The 23,203-nt window shown below is 42.3% G+C and overlaps 1 protein-coding gene across 5 annotated transcripts in view; it reads right to left on the bottom strand.

Moving 5' to 3' along the window:
• COL8A2 (collagen type VIII alpha 2 chain) overlaps window positions 1-23,203 on the bottom strand; it is a 205,502-nt gene that overhangs the window by 81,796 nt on the left and 100,503 nt on the right. The window contains exon 1 of one of the 5 annotated variants that reach the window (XM_083511806.1): window positions 6,337-6,357. The exons of the other annotated variants lie outside the window; for them this stretch is intronic. The gene's annotated coding sequence lies outside the window, so the exon portion shown is untranslated. Of the gene's footprint in view, window positions 1-6,336; window positions 6,358-23,203 lie in introns of those variants that run through there. 5 annotated transcript variants of the gene reach the window in all.

Raw genomic sequence — 23,203 nt, 5'->3', positions numbered from 1 at the left:
TTTTTCAAATAAGAAGTCTGGTGTTCATGGCACCAAAAAGTGTGCAAGAAAGTTGGGCTATGCTTTCTCCAGTACTGACAACAGGGAGCTCATTACTAACTTGCACAATTGATAAGGGTTTACTTAATGACTTCGCATTATCATAAAATATAACCCATATGTCAAAAAGGATAGTGACCCACCCTTTAAGAATCAGGGGCAGTAGAATGTGGTTGCAAGAGCTGAGAGAATGCTATTGCCTTCAGAAGACTGAAGACTTATACAATTTTGATAAGACTGGACTTTTTTAATGTAGCTGTGCCTTGAACCACTAAGAATATACTCAGTTTTCTGAGAGTGTCAGTAAATAAATACAGATTAAACACATTTTTGCTTATTTCCAACAGGCTTCTGCTGAGCCTTCAACTTGTGAAATGTGAAGACATGCATGACTGTATTTTAAATGCAAACATTTACCACAGCCCTAGAAGTAACACATTTTAAAAGGTTGTTGTCTAGGAATGTCAGAACAGATCTGTAACATCTGGAGTGGGGAATTATCTTACTTCTGAGAGATACTTTAAACATATAAAATCTTAAATCTTTTTATTTAATAATGTTGGTAGCAATGCCAGACTCAGTATTTTGACAGTTACTCCCCCTCCATCAAATAGTTCCTAAATCAAATAGCTACTATAAATGGCAAAGTGGGAGAAACTTGGTTTTTTCCTAGGAAATTTTGTCATTGGATACCTTTCCCCTAAATGAATTTCACCTCTAAGGCTGCAATCCTATATGGTACAGTGATCTGGATTGCCAATTGCTGATTGGTATGTACAGTACATGCGTGTCCTGACTGCTGCAGTATAATTTGGAAATTGTAGACTCTGGGTTTAACTGTTTTACAGGATGGGATTGTTAGATGATAATGTTTATTATAGCTTATGGGAACTTAATTACCTGGGTCTATATTTTGGCCCATTATTGCTTCTATTGTGATCTCATCTGTTATTATCTGTGGCCATGCTTTTGGTTGATTTTAATTCCTCACCTAAAACTGTGGGCTCACATTTTAATGAAGGGAAACTTATAATATTTTAAATAAATATAAATGTTGTATGTGTCTTATTTTTATTTGTTAATACATGTATACTGCACCTTTCCCCCAAGGAGCTCAATTGTTCTTCCCCCCCTCCCTATTTTATTTTCACAACAACACTGTGAGGCAGCTTAGGCTGAGAACCAGTGACTAGCCCAAGGTCAACTAGCAAGCTTCATAACCAAATGGATATTTGAACCATGGCTTCCCAGATCCTAGTCCAACACTCTAACCACTACACAAAATTGGCTCTCAGTTGTGGTCCAAAGCTACATTGTGGGGCAGAAGAACCTCATCAGTGTCCTTGTGTTCCATGGGAGGAAAGGCAGCATAATCACACACACACAGGATGTGGGCTTCTTGTAAACTGGCCCAAGATCACTCAGTGAGCTTCACAGATGAATTGGGATTTAAACCCTGGTCTCCCAGGTCCCAGTTCCACACACTAACCATTATACCACAATGGCTCTCTTATGCAATTCTTGAGAAGGAGCTGCAGGGCTCCCCACTGAAGAGAAAACTAGGTATTTTCATGTTCAAGGGGGCAACAGAATAAGAAAGTAAACTTGGGCTTCCAGTTTTCCCCAGAAGAATGTTCTACTTCATTATAACTTTTGCGCTTTGGCTCCTCTCTGGGCTCATTTGCCATCCTTCTCCCATTTCCCTCCCTTCGTAACAATCCCTCTTTTTAGCAACAAAGTTCTGAAAAAATAAACTCAGCACTCCTTTTAGCCGTTTGGCCCAGAGCAGAGGAGATCACAAGGCCGTGAAGAAAGCTGACAGCACCACTGCCGAACAAATGCGTCGCCTTCTGGCAAAGGCTTGGCCAAAAAGAAGCTAAACATTGAGCAATGTTAATATCCCGTTGCCCCTTTAACGATCTCTCTCTCTGCTGGGCCAGGACTGTGGTAAAAATAAAATGTCCTGCCAGACAGCCCTTTTGAAAGCATGTGGAGACATTTTAGAAAAGATATAAACTGGGATTCTTTCCCCTCTTGGTTTCTCTTCGGTTACCAGTGTCATTGGCTCAGTGCCTTGCTTTGCAGCAAATGCCACGTCTGTGAGGATGCCAAGAGCTTAATTGGGTTTCACTAAAACACGCCGAAGATTAGAGTTTTTTTCCTCCTCGTCTGGGTTGAAACCTAATATTCGTCTTGTTTCGGAACTGGCTTCAGCTCCTATCCTACCGAGTGCTGGATGGCTGGCCTGGGAAACTGAAACTGTAGACCTGGAAGGGACCTCAAGAAGAGATTCTGCTCTCCCAATTGATTTGGGCCCATTTATAAACTTTGAAGGCTTAGTTGTTACCAATTAAAGAGCTTAAGTTAAATCTCTCCATTAGGTTCTTGTATTTATGGTCATGCTGTATATTGGTGGGGGGTTGGGAGGTAGAATCCAAATCCTAGTCTTGTCCACAGAGGCAACACGAACGCTTATTTATATAGCTTTTCTAATGTGAAAAGCCTTGGGCGCATTATTTCACTTACCCTGGTTATTATACCCATTTTATAGATGGAAAAATATGAGACAGTAAGCTGCAAAGACACACAACTTCTTTGCAGTGAGATACTGTGAGCTACACATCCCAAAGAGGCGCTGGATGAAATAGGTGCCTGGTGCTTTAAATTAACGGGCCTATTTTTTCTGGTTTTCTCCAGCTAAATGTCCAGTAATACATGCAGGGCTTTTTTTCAGCCAGAACTCACTGGAACTCTGTTCTGGCACCTCTCAGGTGGGTATCATTACCATTCCAAGAGAACGAGGGAGGTGTTCATGATGAGTTCCGGCACCTCTTTTTCTAGAAAAATAGCTCCGAGTACATGCAACAGACTTTGAGCTAGCTCCGCCCCCCAAAACCCTTTTCAGGGCTTTGGTTTGATCTGAAAACAGATTTCTGGATGGTGTCCCCACCAAGCGTTAAGCTCCACAATCAAAGGTGCGGCAGTAAATAGTCAAGTGTAGGAGCTTAGGACAACCTCCATAGCCACACACCCGGGGGGGCGGAAAGCAAAAATGCAGCCATCTGTTTATAATACAGAGAAAAAGAAAGAAAGTGAATGTGAGAGGGCACACAAAGAGAAGATGTACACGTGTATATTAGTATCATCATGAGTGTAATCTTGTGGGTAGTTTCCTGAAGGTAAGTTCAACTGAGCTCAGCAGCACTTACTTCTGACTGCACAGGTTCAATGAGTAAAAAAGCATGTTTAGGATTAACAGACGTTCTTTAGTTGGCTGAAATATAAGCTTTACTTTAAAGCAGAAATGCAGACAAGTGTTATCATTTAAACTGCTAGCATGAAGTAGGAATCCTATCAAGGCAAAGAATTATCCATCCTCTGCTTGATTATATTCCTCATTCTGACTCCCTCTGTGCTAATCTCTCACAAACTTGAAAGCCTCATCATCATCCTATTCACCTACCATTGCAAGGAGTGTCTCATCAATTTATCCTGCCGCTCTTGCAAATCATGGTCATCACTCCTGCTTTAAAAAAAAAAGCCCTGGAGCGGCACTCCCTTGTGCTCCTCCTCCATTATACCAATGCGCAGTATAGTGGTTTTTAAGACTGTTTGCAGTGTTGGACCAACCAATCTCGCATTAGCAGTACTTGGCAAATGAGAGGTCCATTGGTCTTTCTTGGGAATTGTATAACTTGTTTTCTTCTTTTAAAAGCAGTTAAATAGGTGCTTGAAGCATGGCTGTGCCTGTACGTTGAAAAGCAGGGCCATAAATGTGTCTGGCTTGTGATGGGAAGCCTCAATTAGTATGGAAGAACTGCAAAGCTTTTGCCTTCAGGGACCCTTCTCAGACATTACTTGATAGCTTAGACGACTTTGCAAGAGAATTAGACAAATTCAAAACCAATAGGTCCACCAGTGGTTATTAGTTTGGTGGAACCTAACAATTAGCAGAAATAATAATTCTATTCTTATGTTTTTAGCATTAATATAGGCTGCCCAGAGAATTCTGGTTTTGGCCAGTGTTTAAATACTGTAAAAATAAGTCATTCCTTTAGTTTGGGGAAGAGGAGACAGAATTCTGTGCAGATTTATTTATTTAATTTATTTTTAGGAAAAAAACAACCCTGCAGAAATGGGGCAGAATGGACATTAAAAGAAAAACTGCTAAACCAAAAACTGCTAAACTATATAGACCTCTCTCCCAACAACACAACAATACCCTCTTCACCGAGTCTCCACAGTTCCTACTCTCATACAAACATCTCACTCACCCTTTTCAACAGAGTTTTCATGTTCTGACATCCTGGCCTCATTAACTCCAGCACAGAGCTGAGGCTATTTATGGAGCGTTCAGCACCAACAAGAGAGGTCCCTGACTTCTTCGCTCTGCCACCCCAACATGGAAAATATAGCTCTAATTTTTAATCCTGCTGGCTGTTATTCAGCTGCAACTGATTTCTACATGGGAGCAGCACAAGGGGCCAAAGCAAATGCAGCTGCCAGGAAGCCATCCATGCAAGGTGAGAAGGCAACACACACAAGGAGTAAGTTGTAAGGTGCTTTCACTGACCCACAACATTCAAGCTTAAGGCAAGATTACACATCATAGCAGACAGCTATAGAGGTGGTGTCTTCTGAAAAGAATCAGCAGGCAATGTGTACATAACCCTTCCAGCACCTGCCAATTTAATGTTGAATTTTAAATTGTTATAAAATGCCCTGGGCCTTTAGGGCAGGTAATAAATAATGATGATGATGATGATGATGATGATATTTCTACCTGTGCAAATTCTCTCCCCCAGCTGCTTTCCCTAGGAATTGAGCTTATTCCTATCTCAGAAAAAGATACTAAGAAATTAGCAAGTTGGAGGCATTTTTAGGCACATAGGCCTGGCAGATGCAGAAAGTATTACAAGTATGATCATCTAGAGATGAAGGAAGAATCCGTTTTAAACCCTCCCTCCTTCCCCACTTCCTATAGATTCCCATAAATTGTAATTGTTATTGATACAAAATACCTTTTACATTTGGTCATCAATCTAAGCAATACACGCTACCATACATCATTTCATATCTGAAATACAGTGGTACCTCCGGTTACAAACTTAATTTGTTCCAGAGGTCCGTTCTTAACCCAAAACCATTCATAATCTGAGGCGTGCTTTCGCTAATGGGGCCTCTTGCTGCCGCCGGCATCACGGGGCAAAGTTTGCTACCAGGAGCATCTTCTTCCAGGTTAGCGGAGCTTGTTACCCGAAGCGTTTGTAAGGAGGATGGTACGCAACCTGAGGCTCCACTGTAACTGTAATAATGTTGATAAATATACTTTGTAAATATATTCAGAAATGTTTATCTGAGTTTGTTTTCTTTTTAATTTTATGTAATTGTTGCATGACATGTGCTCTGATGTAAAGAGCACTAAGCAAGCAAAGGATGTTGCTCTGTCACCTCCCTCTGGCATAACCTCCAACATTTCTCCAATGAAAATAGAGACATTCTATTCCTTAATAATAATAATTTTATTATTTATACCCCACCCATATGACTGGGTTGCCCCAGCCACTCTGGGCGACTATCAACATATATCAAAGCATAATAAAACATTAAACATTAGGAAAAAATCCCTATACAGGACTGCCTTCAGAGGTCTTCTAAAGGTTGTATAGTCACTTATCTCCTTTGTTTGGGCATTGCATAACTCCATACCTTCCAACATTTCTCTGATGAAAACAGGGATGTCCAACTATCCTCTCCAATATTCCTCTGATGGAAAGAGGGACATCCTAAGGAAAAGTGGGACATCCCAGGATCAAATCAGAAACCCGGGCGGCTTCTGTGAATCTAGGACTGTCCCTGGAAAATAGGGACACTTGGAGGATCTGCTCTGGTCAGGCAGTGACACCAGGTAGGATCACCAGGCCAGGAGGCTCCAGGAATTCCACCTGTGGATATGTAGGATTCGGCAACTGTCCAGCAGTATCTACCCCTGATGTCAGCCCAGGACTGGTGAATTTGATTTTGCAGTGGTATGAAACGACTAGACACAGAAGAAGTGCCGCTCTCACTGTTTGGCAAAGACCTCTCAGCAGGGGATAAATAGGATAAATAGTACCCTGGGCCAGGAGTGGCTTCAGTGTCTGCTCCCAGACCCAATCACGTTTGCAGAACCACCCTGGGGGTTTATGGAGCATCACCTCAACTTTCAGTTCTGTAGTCATCATCCTCCTTTCACCAGGAGACATAATCAGATTTGAAATAAATGTTCTGAGCCACTGGAATTCATGCAGTACTTACTATTAGCTCAAGCCACAGTTCAGTGGCTGTTCTTACTTCAGAGAGACCTATGGCTCAACAGTCAAGAGACTCCAGGAAATGGAAGCAGGACCCCTGCTGTAGCCTTGGGCATATGCCCCAAAATGTCAACCTCTGACACAGGCCCTAAAAACAAACCATAGTTGAATGTTGCATTGGGCCAATGTTTGAATAATTTGCTCTATTGAAGGCAGAAACTAACACCACATGCCAATTAGAATTTGTGCTCCGAGTCAAGTTTTTATTGCAGAAACAAGTACCTGACAAAATAATTACCAGTCCTGTAGTGCTGTTAGTAATGCTTATGTTCCTCCTCCCACTCTGTTCTGTTCAAAATTAAAGGGAGAAGGGTGGAGAGAGAAATTACTGCAAGCGTGTCTGTTCAAAACAGATACAAATAGTTTTGTTACTCCCATCCCTTCAGAAAAACTTGCATATGCACAGATTTCTTTCATAATGTACATGAATCAGGGTAACAGTGAGACTAGAATACTTCCATGTTTTCTGGGGGAATACAGTTAAAAAGAAACATTTTAATTTAGACTTCTGTTTATGTACAAACAACAGGTAGCGCAAAGGAGAAATTGGACAAGATTGTGTGGGCAGAGGCAGGACAGATGGGAGGAACTTAGTCAGAGATGAGGTGGAGCTTTGAACACCACCTAATTCCAAAGACACTGAGCTTGATACATAATGAGGCTTGACTAAGCAATATCTTTTTTCTAAGTCAAACTGGATTCCATCATATTCCTAATAACATAGCATGGAAGGGTTCCAATGATCTGTTTCCAAGCCTTGAGAGAAGGGATAGGTGAATATGTCAATATTCAATCTCAGTTTCTCCCAGTTTCTTACTTTTCCAAACTTCAATTCAATTTTCCACATCTCCATATCAGTTTTGTGAGGGGTTTTTTTTAAGTCCTCATGAAAATTCATCAGCATATTACTGCAAATTTCTCCTAATACATTTTTACACATTGTTTTTTGTAAAGGAAATTATCCTTTAAAATGCCTCTATAATGCATGCTATTTTCACATACGTATATTTCACATACGTATATCATGTACTCTAGTACATGCATTTTTCTTTTTTGGTTGGAAAAGTGCACTGCAAAACTTGGAGAAGTGTGAGTTTTGAAGAATAGCTGTGTTTCAATTTGTGATTCGATCTAGGAAGAGCAAATTAAGTGGCTTTGCTTCAAAACGCAAACTGAATGAATGTCTCCCCCAACATCCCTATAAGGAGCAGGCTGTGCTTCCTCTACCTTGACCACAGGTGTGGAAAAAATAAACTTCAGGCTGTCCTACTTATAGAAATCACTGCCTTTTCCACAAAGCCTACACTTACAGTGCCTTACTAGTGCAGACATGATCCATCCGCCCCACAGCGAGAGAAAGGAAGGAGAGGAGCAGTGACTTCCCCCCTCCCCACCCAGGAGCATAATTAATGTGTTTGTCCGGAGATGGGAGTGGGTAGCGAAATTCCAAGGTGATTGACTAATATTAAGCCCAGACAAAAGGCCCCGTGAGTCTCTGCTGTGGCCACCTTCAGGGAGCATTTTAGCAGAGGCCATTTTCATAGAATAACAAATTGTATCATCCAAGAGAAGGAAACTGCGGAACAGCATCAACTCGCAAGTCCCACACACAAAGAGCCTCTTGTCTTGAAACCTCTCACCCTCCCCTCCTTCTCCCTCCCCCCTTCCTTCCTGGTGCTGCCGCTTAAGTGCAATTTCACCTTCAGCACCATTGCCACCATCACAACCACTCCATCCTGAGAACAAGCTAAGACACAGGAAAATGCTCCATGCAGCAGGGTTCTCAAATCAAAAGTTTCACACAGACTCCAATGTACAGTCAACGCGGAGCATTCTCCAGCAGTGAAGGAGCAGGCCCTTCTCCCACAGATTTCAACATGCGCACTGTAGCTCTGTCAAATATATCAGGGAGCTCTTGGAGAAAGATAATTGTGAGACGTGCATACTGACAAGACACTCAGGATGCTTCTGAAATTTCTCCTTGGGTTTCTGAATTAAGATTCCTCCCGGGGCCAGGCCAAGACATTTTATTGCCCGAGGCAAAGGATAAGAGGCACTCCCCTCACATTCGACGTACAGAAGTTGGGCATCGGGGGCTGGCACGTGCTCCTTTAAATCCCCTGGAAGTGCACCTCAGGGAAGCCTGATTGTTCCCTCAAGCCCGCTCCCGGAGAGACCCATCCTCTGCACCAGCCTGCCATTGGCCAATTTGGCATGCTGACGCAGAGCAGGATTTCAAGCTTGCATTCCAGCAAGGATCAGACCCTGGCGCCCAGCCCTGCACTGTCGGCGGGAGGGGAAGCACTGGCCATCCTGCAAAGCCACTGCACCACTAAAAGGGGGTAAAGCAGATTTCCTTCAGTGATGGCAGTGGGACAGTATCCTCCACAATGGATGGGCCAGGGTAGAGTAGGTGGCACAGGGCAGGCCCTGTGGCACACACAGCTATTTCATTTCATTTCATTCCACAACACAATTAAAAAATAATAATTTTAAAAAATAATTTTTAAAAATCTGCTGTTTTAAATCTACTCCCCATTCTCCAGCATCTACCTAACAGTAGTGCTGGTCCTGAACCCTCCAGTGTCCCATTATTTATTTCCAAATTTTGCACAGAGAGCTGTGCAATGTACAGTTTGCCATACTTTTCACTTCCTTCTGTTCACGTGCATATTTTCCACTGGCAAATTATTTTCGCACAAGTGAACTGTCAAAAAAACACAATCCGAATACCAGAGTTGGATGCAATGTAACCATATGCACGACAGCATCAAGGTTTTCCCCCCTTACTATCATGCAATCTTGACCCAATAATGTGATATCATAAAATGAACCTTGATATGAATCAACTAATATGTGCATATCAGCATGCAAAGAGAGGAACCAAGCAGGGGTGTCCCTTGTCTCTCTCTCCCACCCCCACCTCCATTTGCACTGGTCACTGAGATTTTGATGAATAAAATTAGGTCCAATTGTAATATCCAAGGGGTGGGCATTTGGGGTGTGGAATACCCCATTTATTTGCCAGGGACATCCTTTTAATGTTATTTAATCCTAAAGAAGCTTGTCTCTGCTACTAAAAACTGGTTTTCCTGCTGTTGCTGGCCTTGAAATCAATTTATTCCAAACTGTTATGTGTTTTAATCTTCCCAAAGACAAGCATAAACATATTTTTTTTGCTACAAGATTTCACGCTTGCTATGGAGGATTTCACTAGCCGCGTATGATCTTACCAAAAGATCTTATGACAGCTACGCAAGCGCAATTTTGAAGACTTCATGGGCAAAATTCTGAGAATTTTTATTGAATAGAAGTATTTTAAACTTCCATAGTTGGGCCACATCACAGCTCTTAAAATGTCTACTTTTTCAGTTTCTTATTTCAAGTTATCCCTTTTACTCTCCCTCCATTAGGTCTTAGCAAATGGCAACATATCCTGAAATTATTTGCAAATAACAGGAAGAGAAGTAGAATAACAAAATACATACTATATAGAGTTAGAAATAAAGGGGGCCTCAGCTTTCTTAGTTGCCTCTGTTACTCAAATGCTTTTCAGCTGAAACATCTATGATATATTGTAAGAAGTTCAAAAGGTATCCCACAGGTCCAGATGGAAACTTCCCCTCTGACACCATCAGTATGGGGTCTTACCTTCCTCCTGACACTGTCCTGACTAGTTATGGGAAGTTAATAATCCAATTTTTGAATGAACTTTGTCAGTTTGGAAATGGCGTTCTTCCTTTGCCCCTCGCCAATCATCAGCACTCCCTTTTCTTGACCAACCTACTTTCAGTAATAGTGACCAATATGCCCAGGATAGAGAATGGGAATCTAAAGACCAATATACTGTGCATGATTTGTTTGTGCAATTTTGACAACCAAACTTGCAAGGTCACCATGAAAACTGGTTGCAAAAAACCGATTTTGTCATTTACACATGGATTCACAGGTGTGCTGATGTGCACAACATTCATACGCTTTTAAAGAGATTACTTCTAAGATATATAAGCTTCTGTTTCATGTGTTCATGGGGTCTAGAGTGACATTGGAATATATGTGGGAAGGGGATCAAGATAAAAATAAATAATTCCAATTGGGAGCATTTGTGCCCTCCTCTGCCCCTGAAAACTATTTCAGCTACATCCAGGAGGTGGTTCTCAAGGTCATATTTATGCAAGCAGAGGCATTGCTCCATTAGAAAAACAAAAACAGGGTCGTCATTAAAAGGCAGGGTCTGGTCTGCATGGCTCTCAGAAAGACTCTCCATGATAGAGTGGGTCCATGACACTTCAAAGCATGACTGTTTTGATAATTATTATTATTATTATTTATTTCTACCCCACCCATCTGGCTGGGTTTCCCCAGCCACTCTGGGTGGCTTTCAACAGAACATTAAAAACAGAATAAAACTTCAAACATTAAAAACTTCCCTAAACAGGGCTACCTTCAGATGTCTTCTAAAAGTCGGGTAGTTGTTTATTTCCTTGACATCTGATGGGAGGGCGTTCCACAGGGCGGGCACCACTACCGAGAAGGCCCTCTGCCTGGTTCCCTGTAACCTCACTTCTCGCAATGAGGGAACCTCCAGAAGGCCTTCGGCGCTGGACCTCAGTATCTGGGCTGAACGATGGGGGTGGAGACGCTCCTTCAGGTATACTGGGCCAAGGCCGTTTAGGGCTTTAAAGGTCAGTACCTTTAAACTTTAAAGGTTTAAGCAATTTGGTCCCCATTTTAATATTTTGTTAACAGAAACACAACTGTCAACTCAACAGTCAACCAAGTGTCACTTTGAAGAGTTGTTTTTCCATATGTGGATGCTAACTGAAATAAATCTGGAGAAAACTAACAGCTTTGGAAAACCTAAAACCAAGGAGTAGAAGAGGAAAGAATGATAAATATATCCAAAACATTCAAGTCTCTGCAAATAACCAGGCTTGCATCAATTAGTTTCCAAAAATAAATACCAGTTGGCAATTTGGGAGCTGTTTTCTTTTGTTGGATTTTGAGATTAGAGGCAGAATTTGCCGACATTGGTCCAATTTTCATGTCACAGTAGGCCATAGCTAATGGCATACCACGAACCAGCAACATGTAAGTGCACATTGCCCAGACGCTCCTCCCCTGGCATGAGCAACAAGCCATGAAGCTTGGCTTGCCATTGTGTCAGAACCTGGCGTCATAGTTTATTTCTCCGACACAAACCACAATTGTGAAGCCAAGGTTTGTTCTTGGCCTGCTAATCATAGTTTATTCAAGAGAAAAACCACAAGCATGGTTTTGACGTCATGACAAGCCAACCTTCATGATTTGCTGCTCCTGCTCATGTGAAGGAAGGAAAGAAAAAGGAGCAGTCAGACATTACTATGATGTGCAAACTGGGCCACTGTCCCCTGGAGGTATAGAGGAAAGAAAAGCATGAATAGGGTTTACGTAGAGTCAAGGGAGAAAGAGAAATTGGTTAAACGCAGAGGCAAAGGTAGTTTCATGTAGTTAGGTAGGCTTGCAATTGAGAAGGTGGACTGAAGAGTTCATAGCCTCATGAGCAGCTGGATTTTGAAAGATGATTGAGTGCAAGATGGCACAATGAACACATTTGGAAAGGGGCACTTATGGGGCAGCAAAAAGAGAACAGGCAGTCATGATAAATAGTAAGCAAGGTTCAACTGTCTGAAGTGCTGGACAATGTAAGCCATGGTATTGGTCTTGGTATTGAACTGAGGGCAGACAAAAGAAAGCATTTCTTCACAGTACATAGTTAAACTATGGATGATGTTGTGAGGGTCATCAAAAGGGGATTAGCTAAATTCATGGAGCACAATGCTATCGATGGCTACTAGGCTATGTGCCACCCCCAGGATCAGAGGCTGTTGAAAACCAGCTGCCAGGAAACCCAACAGCAGAATGTTCACCTTATGGGCTTCCCACAGGTAGGTGGCACGTAGGTTGGCTACTGTGTGGAACAGGATACTGGACTAATTGTGTCTTTGGACTGATGCAGAACAGATTTTCTGATGTTCTTATGTGCTGCATCTCAGCAGGAGTGAAGTAATACAAGGAGCCAATGCAGCTTTTCTTGTCCTTTGCACCCTCCAGCTTGAGCAGATGGACAGCTTGCCTGGCTAGTGCACTTTTGCTCCAGTCTTCTGAGGCTGACAGATTATTATACCACAGCATTCCTACACACAGCTTTGGATGTTTTGCTGTAGTTCTGAAGAGCAATAGCAACCAACAGCACTGTTAAACAAAACGTGCAGTCATAAAAAAGTGTTTTCAAAAGCTCCCTTTCTTCTCCTGGACCACAATTAGAAAATGGGTACAGGATTATTTAATGACTCCAACTTAGATCTCCTTTTGAAGAGACGCTTTGGCAAACTCCAGTCAAATCGAGCCGCCATCCAGGTTTCTCTGAGGGCAAAAAGCTGCTGATCTTTCATTTTTGAGTGCTTAATCATACCCAGTAAAATGTAAAACCTCAAAACATCCAGAAAGTTGGATGCATTAAGGTGGAGTGAGGGAGTAAGAACTTAAACTGATTCTTACATGGCTTTATTGAGTTTCTGCAGGTATATTTAATAGCTGTTCTGTTTTATACTTTTTTCTTTACTTTTAAGTTAGTGTTGTCTCTTGGTTAGTTACGGTTGGTTTTAGTTCAATGGCAGAATGTCCAGGTGACATTTTAGTTTAGTTTAGCTATTAATATCCTACTTTTATGAGCAAGTTCTCTCCAGAAAACAGTAAAATTTCAATGAAACACACAACAATTAAAATACAGCAGGTAGTAAAGGTAAGAGCCAAATTAAAATTGTGGGGGGAAATATTCTTCAGAGCCATGCCTGAAAACTGGCAATCTGGAGCCTTGGTTGGGCTCACTAGGGAGGGCATTCAACAATTAAGGCACCACCACAAAACAGACCCTGCTCCTGATTCCTGTCAATCTTCCCAAAAGGAGAGCCACTGGTGAAACATGGTTATTGATGGGGTTATATTATTGTGTTTGGAAATCATTTGGCCAGTTAAGGAGATGACTTAGGGTAGAGAGAAGGGCAACTTTTTATTTTAAAAAGCAAATAAATTGTAATATGGATGCAGCATGCTTGAAAAGTCAAAATTATCTCATCCAGCATTCTGTTTTGAATAGTGGTCAGCCAAATGCTCTGGGAAGCTCACAAGGAGGTCACCAGGGAAACTGTCCTCCCCCAGCTACTTGACCCCAGTGTCTTGCGCATTCAGAGGCATGCCACCTCTGCAGATGAAGGATCCACTTAGCTCTTTGATAGGCCTCTGCTCCTCCATGGATCTGCCTAATCTCTTTTTAGTAGTGGGACACAAGGAAGTACTTCTCGCAGAGCATGAGTAATGGTGTCATTTCTCAGAGTGTCATGGTAATTGACATCCATCACAGTGGGAATCAAGAGAACAAGAAGAAGAGTCAAGCAGATGCTGAGTATTTCTCTCCCCTGGCTTTTTTTGGATGTGGTTCTGAATTCAGGTTAGCAGTTTAAATGGTAACACTTTATTTCAAGTTGGTTTGCATTTCTTATTAAAAGCAGAAGGTTGCATTTTAGCTAACTGAAGGCCTTTTCTCAGGGCGTTTTGCGTGTTGTTGTTATTGCTACTGCTGCTGCTGCTAATTCCATTTTTATCCCACCCTTTCTCCTGCAGGAGTCTAGGGGAGCCACCCATCCATAAAACAGCGTAATTAAAACATAAGATTAAAAAGTTGAACCTATACAGTGAGAAATGAGCCAGCACCACTGTGTTCAGCAGAGCTTACTCTCAAGGAACTACACACAGGATTATAGTCATGGTGATACTAATAAACTATATATTATGCTATGTACTGTCACTGTTTGTGAGTTGGGGTGTGTGTGTAAGAAATTCCACACAGCTGCCTGCCTTCTCCTGAACCAAAGTTTACTGCCACACCTATGTATCACATCTACTGCCACATCCCATGGCAACCAGTTCCATGTCATCAATGTACCATGCTAGTAAGTCATTCCTCTCACCATTCCGAAGAGATGTAATTTGGTTAATTTGGTGACCTCGAGTTTCACCATGTAATGGGGGGTGGGGAATGCCTCTGTCCACTTTCTTTATAACACACATAGCTTTTACCATGTCTCCCTATAGAAGTCACCATTTTTCCTAAACCCAAAAGTCCTAAACACTCTAGCATTTCCTTATAGGGAAGGTGCCCCAACTCCTTGCATTTGAAGCCCCTTTGGGAGGCAGAAATGGTTAATGTTTCCTAACCCTTTCCAGCTCCAAGTTATCTTTTTTCTGAGATAGGGTGACCAGAAATGTACACTCACAGTATTCCAAAAGCTGCTGCATCATAGATACATGCAAAAACATTACAATCCCGGCAGTTTTATTCACCAGGGCTTGCTGTTAAGTGCACTATTCTCCCACCCATCAGCCCCCAAGGCTGAAAGGAACAGACTCAGAAGAGCAAGATCATCTTTGTTCAATGGCATTGTTTCCAAGTAGGGCTGGCCCAAGCGATTTTGCAGCCTGAGACAAAGAACAAGGAGTGCCCTCCCAGTACTTGTACCAAAGTGGACTGGACCAGCAATCTATTATTTACTCATTTAAAATGTGCTTTATATTGCTTCATGTTTAAAATATCCAAAGTAGCATAGAAATAATAAAATATATCATAAAGCAATATGAAACCATTGTTCAAAGAATTTACAACAATACAAAATTCATTTTGGAACGTAATATGTGTAGTCAGTACAAGATGTCAGTAGAATTCTTTCTTCAGTACTAGCAATGGGACAACATCTTTCACTGTTTCACCCTATCTAAAGGTAGGACCAGCCTTGTTCCCAATCAAGTGTGTATAAGATGGCAGCAAACAAGATTTTACTCCATGAAACATTAGCAGATATAGCAATTACAGCATACCAGATACATCAAATCTTAAAACACTAAATCAAAATCCTACTTTTTGGTTGGGCATTAACACCAACCAACCAACCAACCAACCAACCAACCAACCAACCAACCAACCAACCAACAGCAAATTCTCCCTTCCTTCCTATTTATTTCCCTTCTAGATATTGACACTTCTTTTAAAGTTACCAAATCAGAGGCCTCTCTCAAAGGCAGAGAAATACTTGAAAGCTTCAGAAGGAGCCCAAATAAACACAGAGAGACAGAGATTTAAGGCAACAGGGGATTATTATTATTTTTGCTTCATTCCCACAGACCACCATGGTTGAAGAGTTTTGCTAGAGCCAGGAAGTAGAGATGAAATGTCTCCCAATATGCCTTGAACAATCCCATCAGCGCACACTCTCTCTCTCTCTCTCTCTCTCTCTCACACACACACAGAGAGAGAGAGAGAGAGAGAGAGAGAGAGAGAGAGAGAGAGCTTCCTACCCCAAACTGAAAGATTAAAGATACATTATGCAGGTGAGTAATTGATGGAGATCTGCTGGCGTCTCTCATCCATGGGTCATTTCACACAGTAAAGTGGTTGATGCCCTGGGCAGTTCAAATGAGTGAGCCTAGAACCAAAGACCAGTAGGTCTGGAGATATGTGTAGTAAAAATACTGCAATTTTTGTGATTTGCACAGTATGTTCTATTATACAGTATGCTCTGTTATATATCTGTGTTTTATAGAACTTTGTAAGTATTATTAATTACTATTATTTTGCAATTCAGATTTTTATTTAATTTGAAGAATGACAGGCAAGCAAATCTGTGTGGCAAATTATAATACACATGACGGACTGCTAAACAGCTGAGGGTCCCAAGGCTCTTCCAGATAGCAATTAGATTATATCCAGTCTTTATTGAGCATAAGTTCTGATTTGTAGGGCAGTTGTACAACAATGAACACTCATTTTTATTTGCTTGTGGGATGTTTATACACCTTCTTGTTCATTTGTGGTTCATCTCACACTTTTCAATGCATTTCCCCATCACTTTTCTAACAAAATAAAATAAATAAAATATGTTTCTTCTTTTTAGTGGATTTGTTGTACTAGGACAACAAAGCAGTCTGGAGGCACCTCTAATAACTAAGAAACAACATAATCTAATTCACATTCTCAGAAAAAGCCTCGCTGCTGGATAATCAGTATATTATCTAGCTGATAATTAATTATCCTTAAATAAAAGTCACTATGCCACTAGTAGGGAGTGTGTGCATTTGAACCTGGCAACCAAAATACAGGGATAAGGGCATCCCAAACAGGTGTATGTGTGTTGCGGTTCAGCCTAGTGGGGGATTTGTGTGTATTGCAGTTCCTTCACTCCTCATTGGCCATGCCGCCTCCACCGGCCTTCGACTGAGTCCCTTTGCCAGAACCTTGCTACTGGTCTTCCCTCTTTTCCTTAACTAACTTCCTGGACTGCTTTTCTGGCCTTGGCCGCTGCTTGGCACAGACTCCGACATGGATTCTCTTTTGGCTCTGCTTCGTCCACCCTGACTAGATTCCGTTGTTTGTCTGTGACATCACTCCAGGAACATCCCTCTGGCTTTCAGCACTCAGAACAGACAGGATTCCGCTATGCTAACATGGAATCTTAATTTCCTATGTGATGCTTAAAAAGCATGTTTTGCATTTTGTGCCTAATGCAACTAAATGGACTAGAACATACATTATTTTCATGTTATTTATTTTTCAAATGGCTCTCTTCCAGTTTTATGTCCCACAGCAATACTCACATGCCTTAAAAAAGAAAATAGTGCAAGAATGACCGAAGTGCCATACATGTTAAAAACAGGCATTATGTTGGCAAAAACACAAGAATCATCTAATGCAATGCTTTTTTTCAAGGAAGGACCAATTTACCCAACAGTCTCTCCACAGATCAAATTAAACAATCTAGATTGCAAAATGCTACAATTAGGTCCAGTGCCACAATCTGGCACCCTCAGTCATATGCTGTAGCCATGGCACCCTAGCAGGGCCCAACTGGTACTGACATTTACCCTTGCCCCCACACTTGGCGACAGTGAAGAGTCATTTCCCACAATGCCCTAGGAATCCCCCATTGTAGGAAATGTATATGACTACCTTCTACTGTCAGAAAGCCTGCAGATGGTGGCCCACTTATGTAGGAAGGAACTCAACAGAAAACATTTTGCCTAGGGTTCCTTCAAACCTAGAGATAGCCCTGCTGCAAAGACCCTGCCTAAAGTTGGTCAATTGATGGTCCAAGGACCACCTGCAACCCTCAGACTAATTTAATATAGGTAAGGGAAACCTACAGACAGACAGGAAGAAAAGGAGAACAGGAGAGGATGGAAACAGAGGGGAAACCAAAATGGATGGCGCAATGAGAGGACAACAGGGAAGTGCCCTTTGCAAGAGATAAATTCAGACCACTGGGAAGAGAAATATGTCCCTCCCCTTGTCATGTTTGACCAGCCCCTCAAGCTTGGACAATGACCTGGACAAGGAGCCATTCATCCATCCCTACCAGATTTTTCCAGGCCAGAAGACATGCATGTTCTGGATTTCCCTGGATTCAGAATATTCACATCCAGGACAGTCCTCATCACCTCCATGCTGTAAAACAAGGCCGTTAAAGGTGAAGACAGCTCCTCAAAGGGGACAGGGCCAACAGACTTGGATCTGTGCAGGACGAGGAGCAGAACTCAGAAGTTGTTGGAAAGTTGTAAATGTATTTCTTATTCCTCTTTGTTTTAATGTATATCTGTGGGGCTTTCCCATCTGTTTGTTGGGTTGCAAGCTGCTTTGGGGTGTATGGGGTGTTTGGGGAGGGGTAATATCTCTGGTGGGGTCATCATACTTTTTCTGGGTTATTTTGTCCACCTTTGGTCCCCCACCCTGCACTCAGCTCCCACCTATGGCTCCTAGTAGCTGTCATCATGTGACTGCGGCAACATCCTGGGAACAACTTCGACTGTCTGGCAAAACCAGGTGAGGGTAGTCAATGGGTCTCAAACCCTCGGTGAGTTAGGGACTTCCCCTGCACGTGTAGACAGTCTCTGGAGGATTGAGTGGACAAGACCAATAGTGGGTCCAATGGTCAAGAAGGCAGTTTCTGTTTGTGCTGTAGAGGGAAGTGAGGGGCAGATGGGGCTTGTCAACCTAGGAAGGTAGCCCATCTAAGAGAAGGAAAACTCTGACCCTAAACCTCCACTGCCTTGTAGGGTATCTTTGGGAGAAGAAAAGACTAAGGAGTACACACAACATGCCTCCTTCTGGCAACTCATGCAGCTAAGCTGGTACTAAACGTATTGCTCTGCTTTCCTTTGGATGACATCAGCGAGGCCGAGAGGGAGGTCGTGTCACCTGGACAGCCCAACTCCATACACACTGCCCAGGCTTACACCCTGGGGAGGTCACTTTGGTGCTGGCTAATGCAGCAAAAACAACATGGGAAGCAGCAATTATGAGTTACCAGTTTCTGCAGCCACAGCAGGTGCTGCGATTCTCCAGTATTTTGACTTCACCTCTAGACGTGCACTCCATTGTCTCTTGAGACAGACAGATATCAACAACAAGAAAAATATGCCCTTAGTTCAGACAACTGGGAAACAACTTCCAACATTCCTTTCTCTCATTACATGCACACGGCCATGTTGTTCTGCCTGCACATTCATGAAGAGTTTTTGAATATAGAAGAACTGGGCTTCTCTCGAAGCTTGGAAAAGCAGCTACTCCCCAGATAACAATGGCGCAGGTGCTTGGACGCAGGCCACATGAGAGGCCTCACCCTTGTCAGAATGAAATATGTTCCCCTGACACTTTTTAAACCCTGTAATCCGCTTCTTATCCATCATCACACAGTGTTTTAAAACAGTCTTGGGGCGGATAAACTGGGTGCTGCAGAAAGATTTATGAGGAAATAAGCCTCTGTGATACCCTGGTTAGTGTTATATAGGGAGCTGAGCCCACTTGGGCAGGAGAGTTAAGCAGATGGGACATAATACTATGAAAGGAAGAAAAGAAAAAAGACAACCAAACCAACCATTGTGAGTGGAAGAAATTATTCCAGGGTCCAGAAGAGGAGAAAATGCTTTTGCTGGCTACAGATTACTTTAGCCTTGCCTAAGATTACTTCTGCCTTTGCCTTGCCCTGCTATCTGCTGTAAAAGGGTTATTTATTTTTATTAATTAAATTTCTATACTGCCCTTCATCAGAGGATCACAGGGCAGTTCACAATATAAAAACACAGAAATACCGGTACATAACATAGTAACAAAAGCAATCACCCTGCATGACACACCAAGTTCAAAATGCCATAGTTTAATCAGCCAAAGGCCTGGGAGAACAGGAATGTTGCTGCCTGATGCCTAAATATATGTAACAAAGGTGCCAGGTGAGCCTTCCTAGGGAGAGCATTCCACAAATGGGGAGCCACTGCAGAAAAGGCCCATTTTGTGTTGTCACCCTCCAGACCTCTCACAGAGGAGGCACATGATGACAGGCCTCAGATGATTGCAAGGTCTGGACTGGTTCATATGGGGAGAGGCAGTCCTTGAGGTATTGTGGTCCTGAGCCACTTAAAGCTTCATAGGTGAAAACCAGCACTTTGAATTGGATCCAGAAACTAATTGGCAGCCAGTGCAGTTGGGCCAGGATTGGCATTATATGCTCATACCGTTTTGCTTTGCTGAGCAACCTGGCCACTGAATTCTGCAGCGGTGAAGTTCTCCAACCCTGACAATGCCTTTTGCTTGCCTACATACAGGACAGAATAGGCCTGGCCCACTCATGAGGCAAGCTGAGGCGCCTGCCTCAAGCAACGGAAGACCAATAGGTGGCACCTTGCCTCCACCCAATGGCAGCTGAAAAGTGGAATTGGTTTCTGGTGAGAGCTAGCAAGATCTTGAGGAAGCCAGCACTGCTGCTGGCACCTTGTAGCTTAGAGAGGCATGGCACTGGTGGTGGGGTGGCAGAAGGGCAGAGAGGAGGCACATTCTCATTTAGCCTTGAGTAATGAAATGGGATTTGCCACCCCTGGGACAGAGGGGTGTGGGGGAGGGGATGTAGAAACTAGGCTACAGTACGAAGGTAAAATGTACAGTGTGGCCCTTGAGCGGAAAAAGGTTTCCCACCCCAATAGGCATATATGTGACATACAAGGAGAGAGTAAGTGCACACATGCAATTAGCTGGCAGTAGAAGCACTGGCCTGAACCAAACTCACAAAGAAGAAAAAACTTTGCACCCAAAACCTTTCAGCCCTCCAGCACCATCTCAGCTGTGTGAGTATGTGTGTCTGTTCCAAATTGCTTCTACTGTTTCTCCACACACAGAGACCTCAAATTAGTCCCCTTCCTTAATGAGGAGTGGGTGGGTGGATGGCATATAAATAATAAAATTATTATCATCATCAAATGCAGAATCCAAACCCCATTTTTCATGATATAACAGGGAACATCATCATCATCAACCTTTTATTCGACCGTCAGTCAGAAAAAAGTACATTTGTCAATACACAGTTAAAACATCCAAGAAGATTTTAGAGCTTAGCCAACACTAAAATGGGCTAAACAGATAGCCCCATATCAATACAGGGAACATAGTGATGGTGACAGGTAATTTTAAAATACAAATACACACACACACACACCTTCCCACATTACTTGACAGTGCTTTCCAAGGAAGCCAGCTTGTACATTCATTTTCATGTGGGATTCAATCACATATCAACAAATTCTGGTAGTGCAATCAAAGTAGATTTGGAACTCTTGTGTAACAAAACTGATTGCCCCAAAACCTGGACTTTTTATGATAAGGAAAGTGGTGGATAATGCACTGGAAAGTGTAAAATAATAATTGCTTGACATGTTTTCTAACCTCTTCACAAACAAATAAGAACGAATGCCCAATACACAGTGAACAAACAAATCAGAATGCATCCTCGAGAAACAAGTTGTTTAGAGAAGTTTGCATGCACACGAAAGCTCATACCAAGAACAAACTTAGTTGGTCTCTAAGGTGCTACTGGACAATTTTTTTATTTTTTTAAATATATTTCTGATGTTTTATCATGTTTTTAATATTCTGCTGGGAGCCGCCCAGAGTCCCTGGGGAAAGATGGGCAGGGTATAATTTTTTTATTATTATGTTGTCTGGAAACAACCTCAGAAGATGAACTTGAAGTGAAAACTCAAGTGATGAGTGGATGAAGCCGGAGCATCAATGGCATAAGAACATTTGTGCCCCACATTGCATTCCACTTTTCAGTGTTTCATGTTCTGAAGGTCAGTGCTCAGAGGTATATGAACATATGATGTGGTTGGAAAAAATGCTTTCTAATTACAGAAAAGTTGGAACTAGGCTTCCTTTGTGTGGGGTTGGAGAGAGTAGCACCGATTTCAGATGCAGCTGCTAAGCAAAATTTCCATGGGAGTGATATTTCTCTCTCTCTTCCCACTAATTTTTGTTTTACCAGACTTGGATCTCTGACAATTACACTATACATTCACATGTGGAAGGGCTTCATGCTTCAGCGGTTGATTTTCTTGACGCACGCATGAAGAAAGGGTTCCTAATAAAATTATTTATGTGGACACTAGATACTTCCAGATGTAAAAGGCCTTTCTTCTGAACCCCAAACATCATTTGGAGGAACAAGTAGCTCTTTACAAGTTAGGATTTCATAGGAAGGCACACAGAAAGGACCCTGGAATTCTGCAAAGATGTTTTTATTGTGAGTGTGCAGAGGAGGTGCTGAATACTTTACCAAGAGCCAAGGATCCCCACCCCCCGGTCCAACCATGGCGCTACAGCTTTTGTAGAATTATTTGCAGCTCATTTCCCATATTTATAATACTTTATTTTTAAAAAAGATTTTCTTAGTTTACAAAAGTATGTGCATTGTCTCTTTTCCCAGGTTGTATACATATAATCCAAGACATTGGTGTTGTATACAGAATAAGGTTGGGAAAGAGCATAGAGAGGGGAGAGGAATTTGTAATATTTTTTTTAACCTACCTTTCAAATGCCTATGCATTCAAGGCGGCTTGCATCAATAAAAATTTCAGAACCACAATATAACCACAGCATCAGCAAAAAGCAACAGGTGCTTGTAGGACAGATAAAGCAACCATCCAATCAAAACATTTTTTTTCTACCTCGCAGGGCAAAAGCCTGCTGGAACAGATAGGCTTTAACTAGCTGGTAGAAAACAGCAAGAGTAGGAGGAAATGACTAGCTAGGCCTCATGCAGTACAGGGTTCCACTGTAAGAAGATGGTCACCAACTTTGCTTCCACCAAAAGCTAATGGTTTGGAAGAAGATAAAGTGGAGTATTAAAACTAAGGGCTTATCCGCTCTCTGCTATTTACAGGCACAGTCTGCAATTTAAAGCTCTGTGTCCAGGCACCATTCCCCTCCTCCCCTCGGAGCTTTCTACACAAAAACCTGCCCTTTAAAGCTCAATCGGAGCATAGGTCAATTCGCAGAAACCCAAATTGACATTTGCTCCAATTCTGCTTTAAAGAGTGGGTTTTAATGGTAAAGCTCGGGACAAACAAATGCTCAGACACAGAGTGTTAAAGTGCCTACCTGGAAATAGCAGGGCAAAAGATAAGGGTGGATAAGCTCTACCTTCGAATTCTCACAAGCACCACTCAAGTAGTAGCAGTAGCTTGAGCCCTAAGGCCATTATTACTTCTTTTTAAAGCATTTCTACCTCAGAAAAAAACTCCCAGAGGAGCTTGCAGGTTATCAAAAACAAAACATTGTCCCTACCCTCAGACAGCAGTTTCCCCCAGCCCTATCAGGGATGCTGGGGATCTTAAGCAGGTCAGGCAACTGCTCTATCACTGAGGCACAACAACCATGGGGGAAAGAAATGAAAAAGTGA

Source organism: Podarcis liolepis (genome assembly GCF_965112155.1).
Source record: "Podarcis liolepis genome assembly, chromosome: 7".
NCBI lineage: Eukaryota > Metazoa > Chordata > Lepidosauria > Squamata > Lacertidae > Podarcis > Podarcis liolepis.
Note: the sequence above shows the minus strand (reverse complement) of the source record. Positions and strands in the feature narration are given on the sequence as shown.